This window comes from Bombina bombina, chromosome 1, assembly GCF_027579735.1.
Source record: "Bombina bombina isolate aBomBom1 chromosome 1, aBomBom1.pri, whole genome shotgun sequence".
NCBI classification, from domain to species: domain Eukaryota; kingdom Metazoa; phylum Chordata; class Amphibia; order Anura; family Bombinatoridae; genus Bombina; species Bombina bombina.
Window position 1 is genome coordinate 801,456,154 of NC_069499.1, and position 18,950 is coordinate 801,475,103.

The window sequence follows — 18,950 nt, forward strand, 5'->3', positions numbered from 1 at the left end:
TTAATAAAAAGGGGGGCTTCACCTCTTCCTTAGGAGAGTTAAATATGTTGATATAGTAGTGAAAATTGGCCTTTAATGTGGTTTTTAGCTAGACACATTGATTCAAAGGCTGTGTTAGTGGGAGGATTTGTATTACCTAATATTTCATGTGTTCTTGATTTTAGTTGCAGATAGTGGTACCAGATATTTTTATCCGATATGTCTAGTGATGCATATTGGTCAAACGACAATATGCCATTATTAATGAGGGCATCCGCAATGCGATAAAGGCCTTTGTTGGCCCATTTTTGTTGTACTTGTAAATCTATTGGAGAATGTAGTGGTGTTAGAGGAATAATCCTCGACCTGTTTTGAATTAAGGCAAATTTGTTAAGTTCCAAATTTGAATTGTGTGTCTTATAGTTGTGATGGGTGTTTTTGTTAGGATGTTTGGAGGTTCTAGGTTCCCATTGCAACTGGAAAAGGGGATCCACGTTCATCATTTTAGACTCAATTTGGACCCACTGCGTATTAGAATCTATTCTATACCATTGTAGAGTCTGGGACATTCTAGCCAAGTAATATTACAAGATCAAATCTGGTACTCCCAGGCCTCCCCCTATTTCTGGGTTTACACATTTTAAGTTTTTTTTTTTTTTTTTATTGATCCTTGCTTTTTTCCCCTGCCAAATTAATTTTGGTATGTCATTTTCTATTCTGTGGAGTTCTGAGATAGATATTGGGATAGGTAAGGATCTAAATAGTCATTTTTGTAGGTCCCATTCTTTTGTAAAAGGATATATTTTAAATTTCGTCCATTTAGCTATAGAACTTCTGATTAGAGAGAACATGGGGATGTAAATAACTTTGTATAAAGAGCTGATATTATTTGGAATATTAATTCCAAAGTGTTTGATCAATTGTTTAGCCCATGAGGAGAAGTTGATCTCCAATAATTTTCTTTTACAAGATATGAGTCCACGGATTTCATCCTTATGGGATAACGCCTCCTGGTTAGCAGGAAGTGTCTCCTCTCTTCCCTCCCACTCCAGTCATTCTCTTTGCCTGTGTTAGTCATCGGAAGAGGTAAGGTGAGGTGTTAGTTTAGATTCTTCAATCAAGAAGTTTTTTTTATTTTAAAATGGTGCCAGTGAGTACTATTTTTCTCAGGGAGAAATAGTCAATAACTTATTCCTAAGAGGAGTGGAGACATCTTATTTTTCTGCCCTGATGATGATGATGATGATCTTGGCAAACATTATCTAAGATCCTGCTGGTTTCCACAGAGCAGTTGAAGGTAGTGTAAAGAAATATCTTCAGTGTGTAGAACCGTGTCATGCTACAAGCAGCATTGAGGTATGTTCAGTCATTTGTTTCTGGGGGAGACTTGATACATCAGAACAGGCTGACATTCCCTATCTGGGGAGGGGTTATCAGTATGCACTATATTATGGAAATGGTGTACTTGGAATTCCCTTTTATATTGATTACTTATCAGTATGTTTCACTTGTGTATTTTTAGTGTGGGCTGACGCTGGGAGATGTGGTTTGCTGCCTAAGGGCTATTGTTATATCAATATAGCTGGCATGAGAGAGTGCAGTTTTTAATGAAGTTGAGCTTGATTTATTCAAGTGTATGTTTAGAGGGGCACATGCTTAACATTTTTTGTTGGTAAAACTGACGTTTTACTTCCCATGCGGGTCTCGGTGCGGCTTGTGTTATGCCCACGTTGGGCGGGGCCTAATTTCACGTGCTCAGCCACGCAGTACTCATCCGGATTGGCAGTATGGTCCAGGGCTCCGGTGGGGCCTAAGTTGGTTTTCTACACTAAGGAAGAGACTTGGGAGCGCTTCTTAAACAGAATCAGTGTGATCTGGGGGCAGGTAGGCGCCGCAGCAGTGCTGTGGCGTGGTTCAGGGTCCTGAATTGTTAAAAATTGATAAAACTGATAAATTTGTTATATAACATTACCAAACAAGCGGTGCAATATTGTTAAGCTAATTTGGGCACATAAGGGCATTTTTTACTGCCGCAGATGTTGTTTTGACTAATAACAGAAAAATTGTTGCGCTTTTATTATTTAGGCGCAGTACGCTTTTTAGTTTTCAAGTTTTTGAGTATAGGTTTTGACTCCAGAGTTCAATATATCAAGTAACGAACGACTATTATTGCTAGTCTGTTTAACATGTCTGAACTTGAGGAAACTACTTGTTCTATGTGTTTAGATGCCATTGTGGAACCCCCTCTTACTTTTTGTCCCTCATGTACTGAAAGGGCCTTACAATGTAAAGAGCAGAATTTCTTTAAGGAAAGTGTGTCTAAGGATGCTTCTCAGTCTGATGAGAATCGGGGTATGCTGCTTCTTTCTCCCCAAGCGTCACAACCGGCTTTAACGCCCACCCAAGCGACGCCGGGTTCTTCAACCGTGTCTACTTCATTTACTCTGCAGGATATGGCTGCAGTTATGTCATCTACACTTACAGAGGTTTTATCTAAGTTGCCAGTGTTACAGGGCAAACGCAGCAGGACAGAAGTCAATTTGAATACTGCGACCTCTGATGCTATGTTGGCTATTTCCGATGTACCCTCACAGGGATCTGAATTAGGGGTCAGGGAACTTCTGTCTGAGGGGGAACTTTCTGATTCGGGAAGTGTTACCTCAGACGGATTCGGACGTCATGTCCTTTAGATTTAAGCTTGAACACTCTCCGCCTGTTACTGCGGGAGGTTTTAGCGACTCTGGATGACTGACTCTATTGTGGTACCACCAGAGAAATTGTGTAAGATGGACAAATACTTAGAGGTGTCTGCTTACTCTGATATTTTTCCCGTTCCTCTTAATTTTAAGAAAATGTATCCCATATCTGACACTGTTCGGGACTCTTGGCAAACAGTCCCTAAGGTGGAGGGAGCTATATCTACCCTGGCTAAGCGTACAACTTTTCCTATTGAGGACGGTTGTGCTTTCAAAGACCCTATAGATAAGAAATTGGAGGATCTTCTTAAAAAGTAATTTTGTTCATCAGGGTTTCCTTTTACAACATACGGCCTGCATTGTACCAGTTACCACTGCGGCGGCCTTCTGGTTTGACGCCTTAGAAGAGTATCTTAAGACAGACTCCTTTTAGAGGAAATTTTAGATCGAATTAGGCCCCTAAAGCTGGCTAATTCTTTTATTACGGATGCCGCCTTTCAGATTGCCAAATTGGCGGCTAAGAATGATGGATTTGCCATTTTAGCGCGTAGAGCGTTATGGTTAAAATCTTGGTCTGCTGATGAGTCAAAGCTTTTGGCTATTCCTTTAAAAGGAAAGACACTATTCAGGCCTGACTTGAAATAAATAATTTCTGACATTACGGGAGTTAAGGGTCATCTCCTACCTCAGGATAGAACCGCTAAACTAAGGGGTAAAAAAAATAATTTTCGTTCCTTTCGGAACTTCAAAGGAGTCTCCTCTTCTTCCGCTTAACAGGAAGGGAATTTTGCTCAGGCCAAGTCCGTCTGGAGACCCAACCAGGCATGGAACAAGGGTAAACAACCCAAGAAGCCCGCTAATGCTACCAAGACGGCTTGAAGGGGCGGCCCCCTATCCGGGACCGGATCTAGTAGGGGGCAGACTTTCTCTCTTTGCCCAGGCTTGGGTAAGAGATGTTCAGGACCCCTGGACACTGGAAATCGTGTCCCAAGGGTATCAACTGGAATTCAAAAATTCTCTCCCAAGGGGGAGGTTTCTTCTTTCACGATTGTCTGTAGACCAGATAAAGAGGCGTTCTTGCGTTGTGTAAAAGACCTCTCTACTATGGGAGTAATTCGTCCTGTTCTAATACTGGAACAGGGCCAGGGGTTTTACTCTAATCTTTTCGTGGTCCCCAAAAAAGAGGGCGCATTAGATCTAAAAAGTCTAAACAAGTTTCTCAGAGTCCCATCCTTCAAGATGGAGACTATTCGAACAATTCTGCCGTTGATCCAGGAGGGTCAATATATGACTACCGTGGACTTGAAGGATGCGTATCTTCATATTCCAGTTCCTAAGGTTTGCCGTCCTGGACAAACATTTTCAGTTTGTGGCTCTTCCCTTCGGGTTGGCCACAGCACCCAGGATCTTCACGAAAGGTTTTAGGGTCTCTTCTGGCGGTTCAGGTCGCGGGGCATTGCAGTGGCGCCTTATCTGGACAATATTCTGATCCAGGCGTCTTACCATTTGACAAAATCTCATACAGACATGGTTCTGTCCTTTCTGAGGACTCACAGGTGGAAGGTGAATCTAGAAAAGTTAATTACTTCCACAGACAAGGGTTCCCTTCTTGGGAACTCTAATAGATTCCTTATCCATGAAAATTTTCTTGACAGAGGTCAGAAAGTTAAAGATTCTGAATACATGCCGAGCCCTTCAGTCCAATCCTCGCCCATCAGTGGCTCAGTGCATGGAGGTAATTGGATTGATGGTGGCGGCAATAGACATAATTCCGTTTGCTCATTTTCATCTCAGACCGCTACAACTGAGCATGCTCAGGCAGTGGAATGGAGATTATGCAAATTTGTCTCCTCAGATCTGGATCAGTAGACAAGAGACTCTCTTCTTTGGTGGTTGTCGCCGGATCATCTGTCCCAAGGGACGTGCTTCTGCAGACCCTCATGGGTGATTGTGACAACGAATGCCAGTCTACTAGGTTGGGGTGCAGTCTGGAATTCCCTGAAGGCTCAGAGTGTGTGGACTCAGTCGGAGTCTCTACTTCCAATCAATATTCTAGAATTGAGAGCAATATTCAATGCGCTTCAGGCTCGGCCTCAGTTGGCTTCGGCCAAATTCATCCGTTTTCAGTCGAACAACATAACGACACTGGCTTACATCAATCATCGGGGAGGAATAAGGAGTTCCTTAGCGATGACCGAAGTATCCAAGATAATTCGATGGGCGAAGGCTCACTCTTGTTATCTGTCAGCAATCTACATCCCAGGGGTGGACAACTGGGAAGCGGACTTTTTAAGCAGACAGACGTTTCATCCGGGGAGTAGGAACTCCATCCAGAGGTCTTTGCCCCTGTGATTCTCAGATGGGGTAGACCGGAATTGGATCTGATGGCGTCTCGTCAGAATGCCAAGCTCCCAAGATAGGGATCCAGGTCAAAGCCTCCTCAGGATAGATGCCTTGGTCAGGCCTTGGCAGTGCCTTGGTCGTTCAACCTAGCTTATGTGTTTCCATCGTTTGCTCTCCTTCTAATCGCGCCTGCGTTGCCTCGCAGGACTTGGTATGCCGATCTAGTGGACATGTCCTCTCTGCCGCCGTGGAAGCTTCCATTGAGGCAGGACCTTCTCATTCAGGGACCCTTCCAACATCTGAATCTAGCTTCTCTGTAGCTGACTGCTTGGAGATTGAACGCTTGATTTTATCTAAGCGGGTGTTCTCTGATTCGGTCATTGATACTTTGATTTAGGCATGTAAGCCTGTCACTAGAAAGATCTACCATAAGATATGGCGTAAATATCTTTATTGGTGCGAATCCAAGGGCTTCTCATGGAGTAGAGTTAGGATTCCCAGGATTTTATCTTTTCTCCAAGAAGGATTGGAGAAGGGGTTATCAGCAAGTTCCTTAAAGGGACAAATTTCTGCTTTGTCGATTTTACTACGAAAGCGTTTGGCAGACGTTCAGTCTTTTTGTCAGGCTCTGACTAGAATCAAGCCTGTGTTTAGACCAATTGCTCCGCCCTGGAGTTTGAATTTAGTTCTTAATGTTCTTCAAGGGGTTCAGTTTGAACCCATGCATTCCATAGATATTAAGTTATCTTGGAAGGTTTTATTTTTGGTTGCTATTTCTTCTGCTCGTAGAGTTTCTGAGCTTTCAGTGTTACAATGTGACTCTCCTTATCTTATGTTTCATTCTGATAAGTTGGTTTTACGTACCAAACCTGGTTTTCTTCCTAAGGTTGTTTCTAATAAGAATATTAATCAGGATATTGTTGTTCGTTCATTGTGTCCTAATCCTTCTTATGTTTGTTGTATAACTTGGACGTGGTCCGTGCCCTGAAGTTTTACTTGCAGGCGACTAAAGAATTTCGTCAATCATCTTCTTTCTTTATTGTTTTTTCTGGAAAGCGTACGGGTCAGAAAGCTACGGCTACCTCTTTCTTTTTGGCTGAAGAGTATTATCTGTCTGGCATATGAGACTGCTGGACAGCAGCCTCCTGAAAGTATTACGGCTTATTCCACTAGGGCTGTGGCTTCCTCATAGGCATTTAAAAACAATGCTTCTGTTGAACAGATTTGCAAGGCTGCAACTTGGTAGTCTCTTCACACTTTTTCCAAATTTGACACTTTTGCTTCATCTGAGGCTGGTTTTGGGAGAAAGGTTCTTCAAGTAGTGGTGCCTTCCGTTTAGGTTCCTGTCTTGTCCCTCCCTTTCATCCGTGTCCTATATCTTTGGTATTGTATCCCATAAGTAAGGATGAAATCCGTGGACTCGTCATATCTTGTAAAAGAAAAGGAAATTTATGCTTACCTTTATAAATTTATTTCTTTTACGATATGACAAGTCCACGGCCCACCCTGTCATTTCTAAGACAGGTATTTATTTTTGTTAAACTTCAGTCACCTCTGCACCTTTTGGGTTTTCCTTTCTCCTCCTAACTTTGGTCGAATGACTGGAGTGGGAGGGAAAGGAGGAGCTATATATATACAGCTCTGCAGTGGTGCTCTTTGCCACTTCCTGCTAACCAGGAGGTGTAATCCCATAAGAAAGGATGAAATCCGTGGACTCATCATATCGTAAAAGAAATAAATTTATCAGGTAAGCATAAATTTCCTTTTCTCCTACATTGGTGTGTCCGGTCCACGGCTTCATCCTTACTTGTGGGATATTCTCTTCCCCTACAGGAAATGGCAAAGAGAGCACACAGCAAGAGCTGTCCATATAGCCCCCCCTCTGGCTCCGCCCCCCAGTCATTCTCTTTGCCGCTCTGAACAAGTAGCATCTCCACGGGGATGGTAAAGAGTATGTGGTGTTAGTTGTAGTTTTATTTCTTCTATCAAGAGTTTGTTATTTTAAAATAGTGCCGGTTTGTAATATTTACTCTACAACAAAAGTGATGAAGATTTCTGTTAAAAGAGGAGTATGATTTTAGCACCAGTAACTAAAATCCATTGCTGTTCCCACGCAGGACTGTTGAAACCAGAGAACTTCAGTTGGGGGGAACAGTTTGCAGGCTTATCTGCTTCAGGTATGATCAGTAACTTTTCTAACAAGACATAGTAATGCTAGAAGACTGTCCGTTTTCCCTTATGGGATCGGTAAGCCATTTTCTTAGACTCAGTAACAGAATTAAGGCTTATAAATTGGGCTCTATGCTGGTTGACACTATTGTGGGCTAAATCGATTTATTTTTATCATATTTATGACATTTGGAGTGTTTTGTGAAATTTGAAACACATTTGGGAACGTTTTTATTACGCCTGGCAGTGGTTTAGACGCCTAATCTAGTCAGAAAGGCCCCTTCACTCTGGTATGCAGAGGGAGGAGGCCTCCTTTTCGCGCCTCAGTTGCGCAGTTACTTCTAAAGGCAGTGCATGCAGCTTCATGTGAGAGGGTCCTGTGGCTGAGAAACGGACTCAGGAAGGCTTATATTCTGTGGTGAATCATCCCTAAGGGAGGTTAAAGCCGCAGCAAGGCTGTGGCAGGGACTGTAGTGTGTTTAAACCGGTAAATTGAACTATTAGCTCCGGTTTGCTCATTTAAGGGGTTAGAGACTTGAAATTTGGTGTGCAATACTTTCAAAGCATTAAGACACTGGGGTGTAAATTTTATAAAGATCGGATATTTCCTTGATAGTTTTTCGAACATTCAGAAATAAAGTGTGCTCTTATTATTTTAAGAGACAGTAACGGTTTTGTTTAAAATCGTCTTTATTGCATTAATAGCCTGCCTAACTCTGTCTAACATGCCTGTACCTTCAGATAGCATATGTTCTGTGTGTATGGAAGCCAAGGTGGTTCCCCCTTTAAATGTATGTGCAAATTGTGCCATGGCGTCCAAACAAAGTAAGGACAGTACTGTCGCATTTAATAAGGTTGCCCAAGATGATTCTTCAAATGAAGGTAGTGGGGATAGCTCATCATCCTCTCCTTCTGTGTCAACACCAGTTTTGCCCGCGCAAGCGATACCTAGTACATCTAGCGCGCCAATGCTTGTTACTATGCAGCAATTAACAGCAGTAATGGATAATTCTATAGCAAATCTTTTATCCAAACTGCCAGCATTTCCCAGAAAGCGTGATTGCTCAGTTTTAAATACAGAGGATGAGCAAGTAGTTGCTGACGATAATTTATCTGTTATACCCTCACATCAATCTGAGTTGGCAGTGAGGGGAGGGTCTGTCTGAGGGAGAAATTTCTGATTCAGGAAAAATTTCTCAGCAGGCAGAACCTGATATCGTGTCATTTAAATTTAAGGTAGAACATCTCCGCGCCCTGCTTAAGGAGGTGCTAGCTACTCTTGATGATTGTGATTCTTTGTCCATTTTGCACAACTTCTCTGGAATCACCAAATTCTTAGAGGTCTCAGTGCACGCTGATGCTTTTCCGATACCCAAGAGGGTGGCGGACATAGTGACTAAGGAGTGGGAGAAGCCAGGTGTACCTTTTGTTCCCCCTCCTATATTTAAGAAAATGTTCCCCATTGTCGACCCCAGAAGGGACGCATGGCAAACGGTCCCTAAAGTAGAGGGGGCAGTTTCAACGTTAGCCAAGCGCACAACTATTCCTATTGAGGACAGTTGCGCTTTCAAAGATCCTATGGATAAAAAATTGGAAGGATTGCTTAAAAAGATATTTGTTCAGCAAGGTTTCCTTCTTCAACCAATTTCGTGCATTATTCCTGTTACCACGGTGGCGTCTTTTTGGTTCGAGGAACTAGAAAATTCGCTCCAAAAGGAGACTCCATATGATGAAGTCATGGACAGAATTCACGCACTAAAGTTGGCTAATTCCTTTATTTTGGATGCCGCTTTTCAATTGGCAAAATTAGCGGCGAAAAATTCAGGTTTTGCAATAGTGGCGTGCAGGGCGCTTTGGCTAAAATCTTGGTCGGCGGACGTGTCGTCCAAGACCAAATTGCTTAATATTCCTTTCAAAGGTAAGACCCTTTTTGGGCCAGAATTGAAGCAGATTATTTCAGACATCACTGGGGGAAAGGGCCATGCCCTCCCACAGGATAGGCCTTTTAAGGCTAAGAACAAATCTAATTTTTGTTCCTTTCGCAATTTCAGGAACGGAACGGCTCCTAACTCTGCAGCCTCTAGACAAGAGGGTAACGCTTCCCAGCCTAAACCAGCATGGAAACCATTGCAAGGCTGGAACAAGGGTAAACAGGCCAAGAAGCCTGCTGCTGCTACCAAGACAGCATGAAGGGGTAGCCCCCGATCCGGGACCGGATCTAGTAGGGGGCAGACTTTCTCTCTTTGCTCAGGCTTGGGCAAGAGATGTTCCGGATCCCTGGGCACTAGAAATAGTCTCTCAGAGGTATCTTCTAGAGTTCAAGGAACTTCCTCCAAGGGGAAGGTTCCACATGTCTCGCTTATCTTCAGACCAGATAAGAGACAGGCATTCTTACATTGCGTAGGAGACCTATTAAAGATGGGAGTGATACACCCAGTTCCAACAGCGGAACAAGGTCTGGGTTTTTACTCAAACCTGTTTGTAGTTCCCAAAAAAGAGGGAACTTTCAGGCCAATTCTGGATTTAAAAATTCTAAACAAATTCCTCAGAGTTCCATCATTCAAAATGGAAACCATTCGGACGATTTTACCAACAATCCAGGAGGGTCAATATATGACTACCGTGGATTTAAAGGATGTGTACCTGCATATTCCTATCCACAAAGATCATCATCAGTTCCTGAGGTTCGCCTTTCTGGACAAACATTACCAGTTCGTGGCTCTTCCATTCGGTTTAGCCACTGCTCCCAAAATTTTCACAAAGGTGCTAGGGTCCCTTCTAGCGGTCCTAAGGCCAAGGGGCATTGCTGTAGAACCTTACCTAGACGACATTCTAATCCAAGCGTCGTCCCTTTCCAAAGCAAGGGCTCATACAGACATTGTTTTAGCCTTTCTCAGGTCTCACGGGTGGAAGGTGAACGTAGAAAAGAGTTCCCTGTCCCCGTCCACAAGGGTTCCTTTTCTGGGAACAATAATAGATTCTGTAGAAATGAAGATTTTTCTGACAGAGGTCAGAAAGTTAAAGCTTCTAAATGCTTGTCAAGTTCTTCAATCTATTCCTCAGCCTTCCATAGCGCAGTGCATGGAGGTAATAGGATTAATGGTTGCAGCAATGGACGTGGTTCCTTTTGCTCGAATTCATCTAAGACCATTACAACTGTGCATGCTCAAACAGTGGAATGGGGATTATGCAGACTTGTCTCCCCAGATTCAAGTAGACCAGGTAACCAGAGACTCACTCCGCTGGTGGTTGACTCAGGATCACCTGTCTCAGGGAATGAGTTTCCGCAGACCAGAGTGGGTCATCGTCACGACAGACGCCAGTCTCTTACGCTGGGGCGCGGTCTGGGACTCCCTGAAAGCTCAGGGTCTATGGTCTCGGGAAGAGTCTCTTCTCCCGATAAACATTTTGGAACTGAGAGCGATATTCAATGCGCTCCTGGCTTGGCCTCACCTAGCGAAGGCCAGATTCATAAGATTTCAGTCGGACAACATGACGACTGTAGCGTACATCAATCATCAGGGGGGAACAAAGAGTTCCTTGGCGATGAGAGAGGTATCCAAGATCATCAAATGGGCGGAGGATCACTCCTGCCACCTATCTGCAATTCACATCCCAGGAGTAGACAACTGGGAGGCGGATTATTTGAGTCGTCAGACTTTCCATCCGGGGGAGTGGGAACTCCACCCGGATGTCTTTGCCCAGTTAACTCAACTATGGGGCACTCCAGATTTGGATCTGATGGCGTCTCGTCAGAACTCCAAGGTTCCTCGATACGGGTCCAGATCCAGGGATCCCAAGGCCACACTAGTGGATGCACTGGTGGCGCCTTGGTCGTTCAATCTAGCTTGTGTTTCCACCGTTCCCTCTCCTTCCCAGGCTTGTAGCCAGGATCAAACAGGAGAAGGCCTCAGTGATTCTAATAGCTCCTGCATGGCCACGCAGGACTTGGTATGCAGACCTGGTGAATATGTCATCGGCTCCACCATGGAAGCTACCTTTGAGACAGGATCTTCTAGTACAAGGTCCATTCGAACATCCAAATCTAGTCTCTCTGCAACTGCTTGGAAATTGAACGCTTGATTCTATCTAAGCGTGGGTTTTCAGATTCAGTTTTAGATACTCTGGTTCAAGCCAGAAAACCTGTAACTAGGAAAATTTACCATAAAATATGGCAAAAATATATCCGTTGGTGTGAATCCAAGGGATTCTCTTGGAGTAAAATTAAAATTCCTAGGATACTTTCCTTTCTCCAAGAGGGTTTGGATAAAGGTTTGTCAGCTAGTTCTTTAAAAGGACAGATATCTGCTCTGTCTGTTTTGTTGCACAAACGTCTGGCAGTCGTGCCAGACGTACAGGCGTTTGTTCAGGCATTAGTTAGAATCAAGCCTGTCTACAGACCTATGACTCCTCTTTGGAGTCTAAATTTAGTTCTTTCAGTTCTTCAGGGGGTTCCGTTTGAACCCTTACATTCCATAGATATTAAGTTACTATCTTGGAAAGTTCTGTTTTTGGTTGCTATTTCTTCTGCTAGAAGAGTTTCTGAATTATCTGCTTTGCAGTGTACTTCTCCCTATCTGGTATTCCATACAGATAAGGTAGTTTTACGTACCAAGCCTGGTTTTCTTCCAAAAGTGGTTTCCAACAGGAATATTAACCAGGAAATAGTTGTTCCTTCTCTGTGTCCGAATCCAGTTTTGAAGAAGGAACGTTTGTTTCACAACCTAGATGTGGTCCGTGCTTTAAAATTCTATTTAGAAGCAACAAAGGATTTCAGACAGACATCATCCTTATTTGTCGTTTATTCTGGTAAGAGGAGAGGGCAGAAAGCTACTGCTACCTCTCTTTCTTTTTGGCTGAAAAGCATCATCCGATTGGCTTATGAGACTGCCGGACGGCAGCCTCCTGAACGAATTACAGCTCACTCTACTAGAGCTGTGGCTTCCACATGGGCCTTCAAGAACGAGGCTTCTGTTGATCAGATCTGTAAGGCAGCGACTTGGTCTTCTCTGCATACTTTTGCCAAATTTTACAAATTCGATACTTTATGCTTCTTCGGAGGCTGTTTTTGGGAGAAAGGTTTTGCAAGCCGTGGTGCCTTCTGTTTAGGTAACCTGATTTGCTCCCTCCCTTCATCCGTGTCCTAAAGCTTTGGTATTGGTTCCCACAAGTAAGGATGAAGCCGTGGACCGGACACACCAATGTAGGAGAAAACAGAATTTATGTTTACCTGATAAATTTCTTTCTCCTACGGTGTGTCCGGTCCACGGCCCGCCCTGGCTTTTAGTCGGGTTTAAAATTTTTATTCCATACACTACTGTCACCACGGCACCCTATAGTTTCTCCTTTTTCTCCCAACCGTCGGTCGAATGACTGGGGGGCGGAGCCAGAGGGGGGGGCTATATGGACAGCTCTTGCTGTGTGCTCTCTTTGCCATTTCCTGTAGGGGAAGAGAATATCCCACAAGTAAGGACACACCGTAGGAGAAAGAAATTTATCAGGTAAACACAAATTCTGTTTTTTAGTATGTTGAGGACGTTTAACCCCTACAACCTCATTTATTTTTATTTTGTAGTTAGAGAGCTTTCCGAACTTGTTTATCAAAGGATATAGTGGAGGGAGGGATAGTAAAGGTTTGGTTAAAGACAGAATGATGTCATCTGCGAACAGGGACACCTTGTATTCCGAGTTACCTAAAGGTATTCCGGCGGTCTGGATCATCTCGAATTTTAACTGCAAGGTGTTAGATACAAAGGGCAAAGAGGAGGAGCGACACTGTACAACCCTGTCTGGTGCCGTTACTAATAGATATGGATTTAGATTGGTATCCCGATAATTTAATAAAAGTAGTTTGTGTGGAGTAAAGTTTAGTCAATGCAGTATGATTTCCTTTAATGCCTACTTTGTTTAATATGGCATGTATATATTCCCAACTGACTCTATTGTACGCCTTCTCCGCGTCCAGTGAAAGCAAGAGAGAAAGTGTCCCTCCCACTGTGGCCAAATCTACAAGATCAATAATTTTACGGGTATTATCTGGTGCTTCCCTATTTCTAGTGAAGCCCACTTGGTCAAAATGAATTAATTTGGTGAGAGCGGAATTAAGTCTAGTTGCTAATAATTTTGTAAAGAGTTTCATATTCTGGTTTATTAGAGAAAGAGGTTGATAATTACTGAAATATTGTCTATTTTTTCCGGGTTTCGGTATAACCGAGATCCTAGCCATCAGTAGTTCTTTTGGAATATCATTACCTTGCAAAATAGAGTTAAATAATATAACCAACTGTGACGCTGTTATGTCTTGTAATATTATATAGAATGGTCCAGAGTAACCATCGGATCTGTGGCTTTAGAGCTCTTGAGTTCCTTAATAGCTATCTTGACTTCTGTTAGAGTAATTGGAGCATTCAGATTATCCACTTCTTCCTTGTCTAAGACTGGGATGTTACTGGTACTGAGGAATTTGTCTAATTTGATTGTTTTATCTTGATCCCCTTGCTGAGTGGAAGATTATACAAGTGTTTATAATAATCAGCAAATCTTTTGGCTATTAAGAGAGGGTCATTCGTAACCTTACCGTCATTTAGTTGTATTTGGGGTATTGTTGAAATTTTAGTGATTTCTTTCAGTTTATTTGCAAGCTTCTATCCGGTTTGTTACTATAAATGTAATACAGATAGCCCTCAGTCTGGAATTGATTGTCTCCTTGAAGATTCAATGTCCAGCTCTGGTTTTGTTTGTTTGTATTGGCTTCTGTTATTAAAAGACCCCTGATATGACAAAAGTGCTCCCATGTATGTATTGGATTGGTTGTAGAGGCTTCATTAATATTAATTGTAGTGGTTCACACCTAATTCACTTGTAAGGTCTTAAAGCACAGTTATATTGAAATATAAATTCCAAGCACTGAACTTTAAATGTTATATCAGTGAAACAGGTCTCATTTCTTACAAATAAAGTTTTGAGTACAATAAAGAAAATGGTACTTGAGAAGATAACATTGTTTAAAAATAAATTTTATTATACAGAAAAATCAGCTTACAGAAGTAATATAAAATTAAATTAATTTAAATCCAATATACACACAGAGTTAAAAGAATTTTATTTTAAACTTGCTTTCAATAACAATTGTTACATACCACTCGAAATGACGTCTTTGCAACCAAATCTTATCCTTAGAGATGCTCTATAATATCCTGTCAGTCACCTGCCTCATGTTTACAACAAGGTGTTTTTATAGTTTTTTATTTGGATGACGTCATCATTTATTGTTTTCTTTTTATATGTATTTTTAGCATCATTTTAACATCAACAAAACTTGTCTAGCTTTTTCTATCTTCAACTATGTGGCCTTGATAATCTGTTATACAAGAGTTTAGACTTACGCACTTTAAATTGCAAGGAGCATCCATTTTAGAGCTATAAATTCAAGGTTGAATCAACCTCCATTTTAAATCATATAACATCTTATGTTAAGACTAGTTAGTTGGTTAGTATGTTAGCAGACAGATAATAAAAACCTTTTATATTGTAAAAGACTTTTGTTTAAACATATAAAAGTATTCAGTTATACATTGTACATATTGTACATCATTTAAACATATATTTGAATATAATCATACATATATTGCAAAATAAGCATATTAAAGATTATATTTTTCACAATTTATGTGAACAGGCTCTTATAACAAGGTACAGTCTTTATGTATAGAAGCTGTACATGATAGATTTAAAAGAAATCTATCATTTATAGTTAGTTATAAGTGTCTTGCTGAAAGAATGTATTTCTTACTGTTGGCATATTTATCAAGTGAATATCAATATTAATTTGCAATCTAGCATTACATAGCAGCTTTTATTGAGACAAGCATGCTATAAACAAAGTTTATTTGCAAAGTTATGCATTGTTAACTAAAAATTACATTTACAAGCACAGGTATATCACAGGGTTAATGAAAGCCTGTTACATAATACATTTGGAAATTTTGTTTCTGGAGCTTTTGTAAAAAGACCTTATCTTGCAGAATGGTTGGGTTAAGCGTCCAGGATCTAGTTCTAAGTGGGTTAATTCATTGAGTGATTGACCATGGACAGTTAATAATACCCATGTATAGGCTTGGTGGGAGCTGTGCCACATCTTTGGAGATACAAACAAATATAGGGGCAAAATCGTCTATTATCGTCGATATATAGATGACCTGCTCTTTATATGGGATGGCAGTCTGAATGAAGCTCGGGAATTTGTAGGGCATCTAAATATTAATGATGCCAGTCTACAATTCACCCATGAATTTGGGCTCTCTAAAATAAACTTCTTGGATGTTACCCTCCATGGTGAGGGAATTGAATGTATAAGGGTAGAGCTCTACAGAAAACCCATAACCAGGAACACTTTGCTGCACGCTCAGAGTAGTCACCCCAAACAGGTTTTCAAGTCGGTATTGAAAGGACAATTTACTAGGGTAAAAAGAAATTGTACTAGAGAAAGTGAACACACTAAACATGAATTTGAATTATATGAAAAATTTCTTGAGAGGGGGTACCCTAAACAGGACATTATTAGGGCCCGGGAGGAAGTAAGGGCCATAGAGAGGACCACCTTACTTAATGACAAACCAACAGAATGTGATATGAAGTCTGAACAGTTAACGTTTGTAACTCAGTTTAGCAAACAATATTACCAGATATGTAATATTATACGCAGACATATGACTCTTCTTAGGGCAGATGATGACCTTATACAGATTGCATCACAGAAGGTGAGATTTGCTTTTAAGAGAGGCAAAACCATAGGCAACTATGTAGCCCCTACACAATTGAAACAGGATGAGACTAATGTATCCTCCTGGTTACACTACAAAGGAGTTTACAAATGTAATTTCACCAACTGCATAGCATGTAGTCATGTGAAACTGGGTAATATATTCAGAAGCGCTTACTCTGGTGAGATATTTGCACACAGAGCGCTCTTTAATTGTAGATCAACATATGCAGTATATCTCCTCAGTTGTGACTCTTGTGACATTCAATATACAGGACAAACGTCCAGACAGGTCAGGACCAGGATAAGGGAACATATAAATGATATTAAAAGGGGCAAGCTAACCACCCCCCTGGTAAATCACTTCAAGGTTAAACACAATAAAGATCCAGGGACATTGTGTTTACAACTTCAATAATTGTCCATGACAAACAATAGGGGGGGGTGATAGGGATAATTTGCTTCTTAAGAGGGAAGTGTTCTGGATACACAGGCTAGACACCAGAATGCCCAAAGGGCTTAACTCTGAATATGATTTGATCAATTTCTGGTGTTAGCCTGTGTATCCTTTTTACAGGACACAGTACTCTTTTCTAGGCAGTGTACAAATAGTGACAGTGGGTCGCTTATACCATACTAACCTACCAGTTATGCCATAGAAATTTCCCTTATATATAGTCCTTACTCGAGTTCATTAGGTAACAATCAATATTACTATTGTTACTTAGCTCTTTTTATTAGTATTAATAGAAATTTAATAAATCCTATTTGATTAGGTACCCCTATTCCTCACAATCAATGCACATGATAGACACAAAATGATATTAATTGTATAGAACTTTTGATTATCATAAAATTGATGCATTTAAGTAATAATGAATTTGTATACATTGCTGTTTAAAATAAGTAGACGAATGTCAATCTTATCACTTTTGCTCACCTCTATTCATGTGGAGGTTTACAGCATGATATATGTATTGAATTCAGTAAAGTTTAGCTTAATTTAGCTCAATTTAAATAACATTTGTTGTCTATACATGTAATCTTAAACGGTGGATATTGAGGAGTTAACTTCCTAAACAGGGCGGTATATACATAATTTTTGATTCATAGGTGGAGGTGTGTATAAACCACGTAGCAATTTATTTTAACCTATCACAGGTGATTTGCTTTTTTAAAAGGAAGGCCAGGCTTTTACCCTACAGCTACGATTACGGCTTTCGCCGAAACATGTCAGCATTAGGGTACGTGGGTGACCACTAATCCACCTAGCCCTGAGGTTTAATGCTTTTCCTGTGCAACTCCGTTTGTAATTTTACACACCTTGAATAAAGGACATTTGCAGTTTGAAAACTATCCGGTGCCTCACTTGCTTTCTTCACTGATGTCTCTTGGATATGGTTTAGGCACGGATATTCCTCTGGCAGCCAACATTTCCCCTATAAGGTGCAAATACCTAAATGAACTTTCATTTCCTTGAAGCCGTGGACTCTCCAGAAGTCTTTTTGTTTTACCCGCCCCTCATCGTGACGTCACGCTTCCTTGGATCAGCTGTACACATGCCGACACGCTGTAGGGATCCGCACGGCGACTCAATCTCCATGATGCTGTGAAAACACGGACGCTTATGAGAGAGGATCTTGAGGTGGGTCCCCAGAATCAGCGACTGTCATTAGCGTGTACATCAGTGTTCACATAACACACGGAACAAAGTTGGGGTTGGAGAGGAGCTACAAGGTGCCCAATATAGGGGGTTAATGTGTAATCAAATCATTCACCACAAGTGATGTGCTTACAAGTGCTGCACTAACTCTGTTGTAAAAAATAAAAAAAAAGACATTTTAAGCTGCCTATCTACTGTCACACAATAACCTCAGAATAGCTCTGCGTAGAAACGCAAAAGCGGATAAAAATGTAAAGCCCAGAACCACGGCAGGCTCTGTAAATACATTCTTCAAAAACATAGATAAGAAGACACAAGCTGACACCCCACAAGTTCATAGCGAGGAAGAGTCCCTGTCATACAATCCTGATACTCCTCAAGCGCCATCACCCTCAACTAGCTTGTTAACACAAACAGCAGATGGCCCCGTTACCCTGAAAGCCCTCATTAACCAGGTCAAATATTGCATTAAGACTTAATACGCAGAATTGAAAAAAAGATATAAACGAATTGGGATTTAGGGTGGAAACTTTAGAAGATGACAGAGAAGAACTTGTCAAAGAGATATCTGACATGTCTCACTCCATTGAAACGCAGCATATAATAATAATCTTCATATAAGAGGTGTACCTGAGTCTGTGAAAGGTGAAGATATTCATGAACATTTGCAGAATTTATTTCAATCCCTTGCTATTGCCGATAAATGGGTGATAGATGTAATACCTCTTGAAAGAGCTCATAGGGTGTCTGCAACCTAAGTCAAATGATAACCAACCTCCCAGAGACATAATTGTGTGCTTTCAAAGCTACAGAGAGTAAATATTTCAGTTAGCAAAAACACTACTTTCTCCTATTTGAGTGCAAAAATCCAAATATTCCAGGATCTCTTTGCTGGAACGCTTCAACTAAGAAAAGAATATGCCTTCTTCACTACACATCTACGTTCCCTCAAGATTCCTTACAGATGGGGTTTTCCGATCTCTCTACAAATTACTAAAAATGGAAAACGTCATGAATGTGCATCTCCAGATAATGTAAATGACTTCTGTAAGCTATTGGATAACCCTATCCCGGATGCCACGAGCGTCCTTCCTGCAAAAGTCTTGCAAATGCAACCCAAACCTCAGAGAAGAATGTGGTCTGAAGTCGCTAGCAAACAGACCAAAAAGAAACAATGCACAGATTCTACCAACCCTCTAGACTCCACTTGAAATCAAACAGCCCTAGCCTTGGTCATTAGGGTCAGTAAGTTAAAAGCTTTAGGTATTCGTATCTGGACGCTACACTAAACCCTTTTGCATTGACTTTCTGAATAAACAAACTTTTGTTTAGCTTTAAT